Below are 7,425 nucleotides of genomic sequence, written 5' to 3' on the forward strand. Positions count from 1 at the left end.
GAAGAAGAAGAAGAAGAAGAAGAAGAAGAAGAGGAGGAGGAGGAAGAAGGAGAAGAAGGAGAAGAAGAAGAGGAGGAAGAAGATGAATAAGAAGAGGACGAAGAAGAAGAATAAGAAGAGGAAGAAGAAGGAGGAAGAAGAAGAAGAGGAGGAGGAAGAAGAAGAAGAAGAAGAAGAAGAAGAAGAATAAGAAGAAGGAGGAGGAGGAGAAGAAGGAGAAGAAAAAAATAAAGCAGAAAAGAAAGAACTATATAAAAAAATTACTCAAAAATAAATAGAAGAAAATAAATAATGCAGAAAAGAAAAAAATCATATAAAGCAAAAATATTCACAAAGAAACTAAATACAGCAAAAAAACTACTCAAAAATAAATAGAAAAAAAAATAAAGCAAAACAAATGTTGGGGCGCTGCCCGGTGGGCCTGCCAGACCTAGGGTGTGCAAATACAGGCCCAAAGGGGCCAGCAGGCTCACAGGGCAGCGCGCCCTAGTTAGGCCCAGAAGCCTTCTATATAGAGGAGTTCGATAGGGCAGCCGCGGCTGGGTTTGTAAACCAGTGCGGCTGCCCTTCGCTCGGTTAGTAAATGTTTATTTTTAGTAAATGTTTAGTTGAACTAGTTGAATTAATATAATTAGTTTATTTTTAGTAAATGCTTAGTTGAATTAGTAGAAGTAGTTGAATTAATTGAATTAGTAAGTGTTTAATGTTTCGCCTAATATGAACATAGGAAATGTCGTCTGACGACGGAAAAATTTCATTATGTGTGAATACTGTGAAGACCAGCGCAGCCAGTGCGACAGAAATTTCCTTGTTGATGACAGGCGATTCAGCATCAAGCTGGATGAGACCTTCAAATTCGATACAGTAAGTCACAACGACAAGTCTGTTTTCGTAATTAAGCATGACTTATATATGCTTCATTTGCCTGACTTATAATTTTTAATTTTCACTATTCTACTAGCGCCTCCCCTGCCATGCAAGAATTTTTGTCTTGGATAAGATAGGTTTCAATGATATGGAAACTATGGAGGTAAAGAGAGTTTACCTGAAAACTGAGCATGGTTATACTTTCAACGTCAAAGTATACAATGCACACACGTACACCTATTTTGAATGCAAAACTTGGCAAGCACTATGCAAGGCTTATGCATTTGAGCCTGGTATGGTTATCACCTTTGATATTCGTCCGGAAGATGATATTGAAGGTAATAGAGACATATGGGTCGATGTGCAGACGCCTCCAGTTCTACCATTATGTGAGTTCTTCTCAACTATATTCTTGTCTTTGATATTGCTTATTCAAAAATAATTGACAACTAATTTGTATTGACAGCTTATCTCCATTCAACCAAACATGTCCGACGCTTGGTAGACAGGACCTACTAGTGTCCCGGAGCTGAACTAGACTGCGAGGAGATAAGTCATTATGTTTCAAGGCTTGAGGATCTTCATACTGTCAAGACAAATTTTCTTCCTGCACTTAGAAATGTTAGTACTCAAAACGTGCGACAAATAGTGATGGTATTGAACTACGGTCACATCTATTTAGGAATGATGGTAAGATATTTACTATTTGTCCTCAGTGCATATTTTGCATACATAATTTTTTGCTAAACTTTCATTGCTAAGTATATTAATTAAGTACTATACGATGTTCTTCAACAGGGACTCCCGATGACAGTTGTGCCTCAGGGGATCGAGACTAAAGGTCGCATGTCAATTGTTAGCTTACGGCCAAGATATCCTGCATTGCACATGAATGCATTCAGGATTTCTAGAAGTGATGAATGCTTAATAGTGAAAGATTGGAGGAAAATTGTTAACGATCGCAGAGAAGTACTAGGGGGCAGCAATGAGAAGCGCAGCCCACGATTAGGAGATAGGTTCATCTGCATGCTCTAGTATGATCAATCAGGAGAGCTATACATGTTCTATGCTATTTTACCAGAGAGAGAGTAGCTAGCAGGAGTGATTTAGCTAGTTCATGCTGCTCTTAGTACTTGTCCTTTCATGTCTGTGTTCTTCGTTTTGAACTTAAGTGATTTGCTTTTGTGTGTTATATATGAACGCTTATAATATCATGACAATCATGTTGAACTCGATGATATTTTTGCTTCTGGTACAAGTGAATGTTTCTTCTTTAAGCTAGTAGTGCTATCTAGCAGTAATGCATGACTATGATGATTAATATGATGATGATGATGAGTTATTATATCATTTAATGAAAGAAACCGCAGATTAGTTTCAGCTGGATGGATCCTACCTAAGTGATCAAGTATATGCCATATCCGTATATATTATACTTGATCAAGTATAATATGGATATGGCATATACTTGATCACTTAGCTAGCTAGTAGCTAGATATCCAATGCATCCAGTCGAAACTAATCCGCGGTACTTTCACCTAATGATTTAACAACTCATTATAATGTAAAACAATCACTAAATTAAATTGAAAACAAAAAATTAAAAAAAATTAAAAAAAACACCCAAACATTTAGTACCGGTTGGTGTTACCAACCGGTACTAATGCCCTACACGCACGCGGGCCTGGCTCGTGCCACGTGGTGGCACTTTAGCGCCGGTTCGTGACGAACCGATACTAAAGGGGGGGACCTTTAGTCCCCACTCTTTAGTGCCGGTTGGCGAACCGACACTAAAGGCCGTCACGAACCGGCACTAAAGGCCGGTTCTGTACTAGTGAGGGAGTGAATAATTCCTTCGTAGGCTCGTTGGTCGGTGAGGAGTTGGCTGAGATTCATCATGTAATCGAGTTAGTTTTGTTAAGGCCTGATCCCTAGTATCCACTATGTTCTGAGATCGATGTTGCTATGACTTTGCCATGCTTAATGCTTGTCACTTTGGGCCCGGGTGCCATAATTTCAGATCTGAATTGTTTATGTTATCACCATTATATCCATGTTCTAGATCCGATCTTGCAAGTTATAGTCACCTACTACGTGTTATGATCTGGCAACCCCGGAGTGACAATAGTCGGGACCACTCCCTGTGATGACCGTAGTTTGAGGAGTTCATGTATTCACCATGTGCTAATGCTTTGTTCTGGTACTCTATTAAAAGGAGGCATTAATATCCCTTAGTTTCCAATAGGACCCCGCTGCCACGGGAGAGTAGGACAAAAGATGTCATGCAAGTTCTTTCCATAAGCACGTATGACTATTTACGGAATACATGCCTACATTCTATTTATGAACTGGAGCTAGTGCCATATCGCCCTAGGTTATGACAGTCTCATGAGGAATATCATCCAATGAATCACTAATCCAAGGCCTACAAATTTACCTTATATTGTTCTTGCTAAGTTACTACTGCTGGTACTGCTATCGTTACTACTACAAAAATCATTGCTATCACTATTACCGTTACTATTGCTGTTGCTACAACTATCAAAACTATCATATTACTGTGCTACTGATCACTTTGCTGCAGATAATTAATCTCCATGTGTGGTTGAATTGACAACTCAACTGCTAATCCTTGCAAATATTCTTTGGCTCCCCTTGTGTCGAATCTATAAATTTGGGTTGAATACTCTACCCTCGAAAACTGTTGCGATCCCATATACTTGTGGGTTATCAAGAGCTAACAAACTATGTATCCCCGAGTCTTCTCTTCATCCGTTACTTTTTCCAGAATCTCATGGAGGACTTATGGGTCATTTCAAACGCAGCAAGACATTTGCCACGCTCTCCAAGAACTACTTTTGGCCCAAGATGTTTTGTGACGTCTCTCGCTTCACCAACCGATGCTCTCCGTGTTGTAAAGCTAATCTAAAGCTCAATCCCATGGTCTCTATATGCCACTTCCTATTCTGTATCACTCATGGGAAGATATTAGTATGGACTTTGTGCTTGGTTTGCCTAGAACTCAAAATGGAAAGGATTCCATGTTTGTTCCTGTGGACTGTTTCTCTAAGATGGCACATCTTATTCCATGCAACAAGATAGACAATGCTTCACAAGTTGCCAATCTCTTTTGTAAGGAAATCTTGTGTCTACATGGAGTGCCCAAGACTATCGTGTCGGACCGCAATGTCAAGTTTGTAAGCTACTTTTTGAAGACGCTATGCGCCAAGCTCGGAATCAAGCTCCTATTCTCTTCGGCATACCATCCACAAACCAAGGGACAAGTGGAGGTCACGGACCGGATGCTATCTACTCTCCTACGTGTGTTGATCAAGAGGAACATCAAGGAGTGGGAGGAGTGTCTACCCATCGCCGAGTACGCCTACAACCGTGCAAGACATTCGACTACCGACAAGTCCCCCTTCAATGTCGTCTACGGCTTCAATCTATTGTCCCCATTGGACATTCTACCTCTACCACTACAAGAGCGCATGAACATGGACGCAATTGCTAGAGAGAGCTATGTCAAGAAGGTGCATGCATATACAAGGCACACCATCAAGCGCCAAGTACAACACCTCGCGACCAAGATCAACTTCAACAAGCACCCCATGGTATTCACCACCGGAGATCTTGTGTGGCTACAGAGGGAGTCCTGGATTAGGGGGTCCTCGGACTGCCGGACTATAGACTTTGGCCGGACTGTTGGACTATGAAGATACAAGATTGAAGACTTCGTCCCGTGTCCGGGTGGGACTCTCCTTTGCGTGGAAGGCAAGCTTGGCAATTCGGATATGTAGATCTCCTTCTTTGTAACCGACTCTGTGTAACCCTAGCCCCCTCTGGTGTCTATATAAACCGGAGGGTTTAGTCCGTAGGACAGAGAATAATCATAATCATAGGCTAGCTTCTAGGGTTTAGCCTCTACGATCTCGTGGTAGATCAACTCTTGTAATACTCATATCATCAAGATCAATCAAGCAGGAAGTAGGGTATTACCTCCATCGAGAGGGCCCGAACCTGGGTAAACATTGTGTCGCCCACCTCTTGTTACCATTAGCCTTAGACGCACAGTTTGGGACCCCCTACCCGAGATCCATCGGTTTCCACTGTGCCGTCATGATAAGGCTTGATGGCTCCTTCAATCATCTGCAACGATGTGATCTAGGGTGAGGTTTTTCTCCCCAGACAGATCTTCGTATTCGGCAGCTTCGTAATGCGGGCCAACTCACTTGGCCATCTGGAGCAGATCGATAGCTATGCCCCTGGCCATCAGGTCAGGTTTGGAAGCTTGAACTACACCGCCGACATCCGTGGAGACTTGATCTTTGACGGATTGAAGCCCATGTCAGGTGCGTCGAACAGCCACGACAAGCATGACATAGATCTGCCATCAGACGATGTTCGGGAGATCACACCTGCGGCTGCCCCGGCCCTTAATCCGGAGCAGATCGTGCCATCCAAGGACGGGTGGATGGACCCCGCCACGGAGGCCGCACACTCATTGGAGATAGAGACGAACACAGACTTCACCTCCAAAGAGATCTGTGTCATCGGACCCTCGGACTCGTCTCTGGCCATAGGTTCCGAACCACGCGTGTCCGTGCCTATCGAATCTAATTGGGCACCGATCATGGAGTTTACCTCTGAGGATATCTTTCAGCACTCGGCCTTGGGCGACGTGCTAAATTCATTAAAGTCTCTCTCCCTATCAGGAGACTTGTCGGGGTCAAAACTGGCGGATCTCGGGTAGGGGGTCCCGATCTATGCGTCTTAGGCTGATGGTAACAGGAGGCAAGGGACACAATGTTTACCCAAGTTCGAGCCCTCTCGATGGAGGTAAAACCCTACTTCCTTCTTGATTGATATTGATGATATGAGTAGTACAAGAGTTGATCTACCACGAGATCGTAGAGGCTAAACCCTAGAACCTAGCCTATGATGATTATGATTGTGATCGTCCTTCTAAGGACCAACCTCTCCAGTTTATATACGCACCGGAGAGGGCTAGGGTTTACATGGATTCGGTTACAAGGAAGGAATTATAATATCCGGATCGCCAAGCTTGTCTTCCACGCAAAGGAGAGTCCCATCTGGACACGGGACGGAGTCTTGAGTCTTGTATCTTCACGCCCCAACAGTCCGGACAAAGCATATAGTCCAGCTGTCCAGATACCCCCTAATCCAGGACTCCCTCAGTAGCCCCTGAACCAGACTTTAATGACGATGAGTCCGGCGCGCAGTTTTGTCTTTGGCATTGCAAGGCGGGTTCCTTCTCCGAATGCTCGAAGGTAATTATCGAACACTTAAACCGTGTCCGGATCTGCAGAAATGATCTTCACATACCACCGTAGACAGAATGATATTTCACAAATGTAATCTGCTGACAACTTTTTAGACAACGTGACATGTCATTACGGTCGGGTCATTATTCGAACCGTTTCCCCACAACTAGCCACAGTGCATATTGCGAGGCGGTTTCCTTGACACGTCTTGTCAAAGCAGAGATCATGTCCCCTTATCATGGGATTCTCATCAATACGGGTATGGGTAATCCCACCGCGCCATCAATCGTGGCGCTTGGGAAGTAAGCGATTCTCAACGGGCCAGTGGGGAGGTGCACCGCTTTCGTCGCCTCTATAAAGGGATAAGGGTTCCCCATTTTCACCCATGCCTTCTTCCTTACTTGCTCGTCCTTGCCTCCTCGAGCTCGAGCACCCTAGTCCAAGCCATCTCCTCACAGCTAAACATGTCCGGAGCAGGAGGCAAGTGGGTGGCTTCCACCGTGAAGGAGAAGCATATCACGAATCTTTGGGAAGCTGGATACTTGGCCGCAGACATCGCGCACCGGCTACCGGATGAAGGGCAGGTAATTCCAATCCCGGGACCCCACAAGAGGGTCGTGTTCCTCGCCCACTTCATCCGTGGACTGGGGTTTCCACTTCATCCCTTCGTCCGCGGGCTCATGTTCTATTACGAGCTAGATTTCCATGATCTGGCCCGGAATTTCATCATCAACATCTCGGCGTTTATCGCCGTGTGCGAGGCCTTCCTCCGCATCAAGCCTCACTTTGGCTTGTGGCTACAAATCTTCTACGTTAAGCCAAAGATCGTGAGCGGCCAGCAAGCGGAGTGCGGAGGGGCCATGGTGGGCAAGATGCCTAACGTCACCTGGCTTGACGGCTCCTTCGCGGAGACCGTGAAAGGGTGGCAATCGGGGTGGTTCTACATCACCGAGCCACGTGACACCAACTGGGCGGCGGCCCCCGAATTCAGATCCAGAACCCCCATGTGGCTCACCTCCTGGGAAAGGAAGGGCCTGGCCTGGGACGAACCTGTAGAGCTGATCGGACTCCATAACTGCATCAAGAATATGAAGGACAAGAACATCAAGCTTGTCAACGTGATCCAGGTCATGCTTGTCCTCCGGGTTCTTCCATGCCAAAGATGGGTATTTAATCTTTGGGAGTTCGTCCCAGCGGAACACCAGACGCTTCGAAAGATCTACGGCATGACGCTCAAAGATGCATGGAAGGCGCTGTTCAAGGCCTCCGAAGT

This window comes from Triticum dicoccoides, chromosome 2B, assembly GCF_002162155.2.
Source record: "Triticum dicoccoides isolate Atlit2015 ecotype Zavitan chromosome 2B, WEW_v2.0, whole genome shotgun sequence".
Lineage (NCBI taxonomy): Eukaryota > Viridiplantae > Streptophyta > Magnoliopsida > Poales > Poaceae > Triticum > Triticum dicoccoides.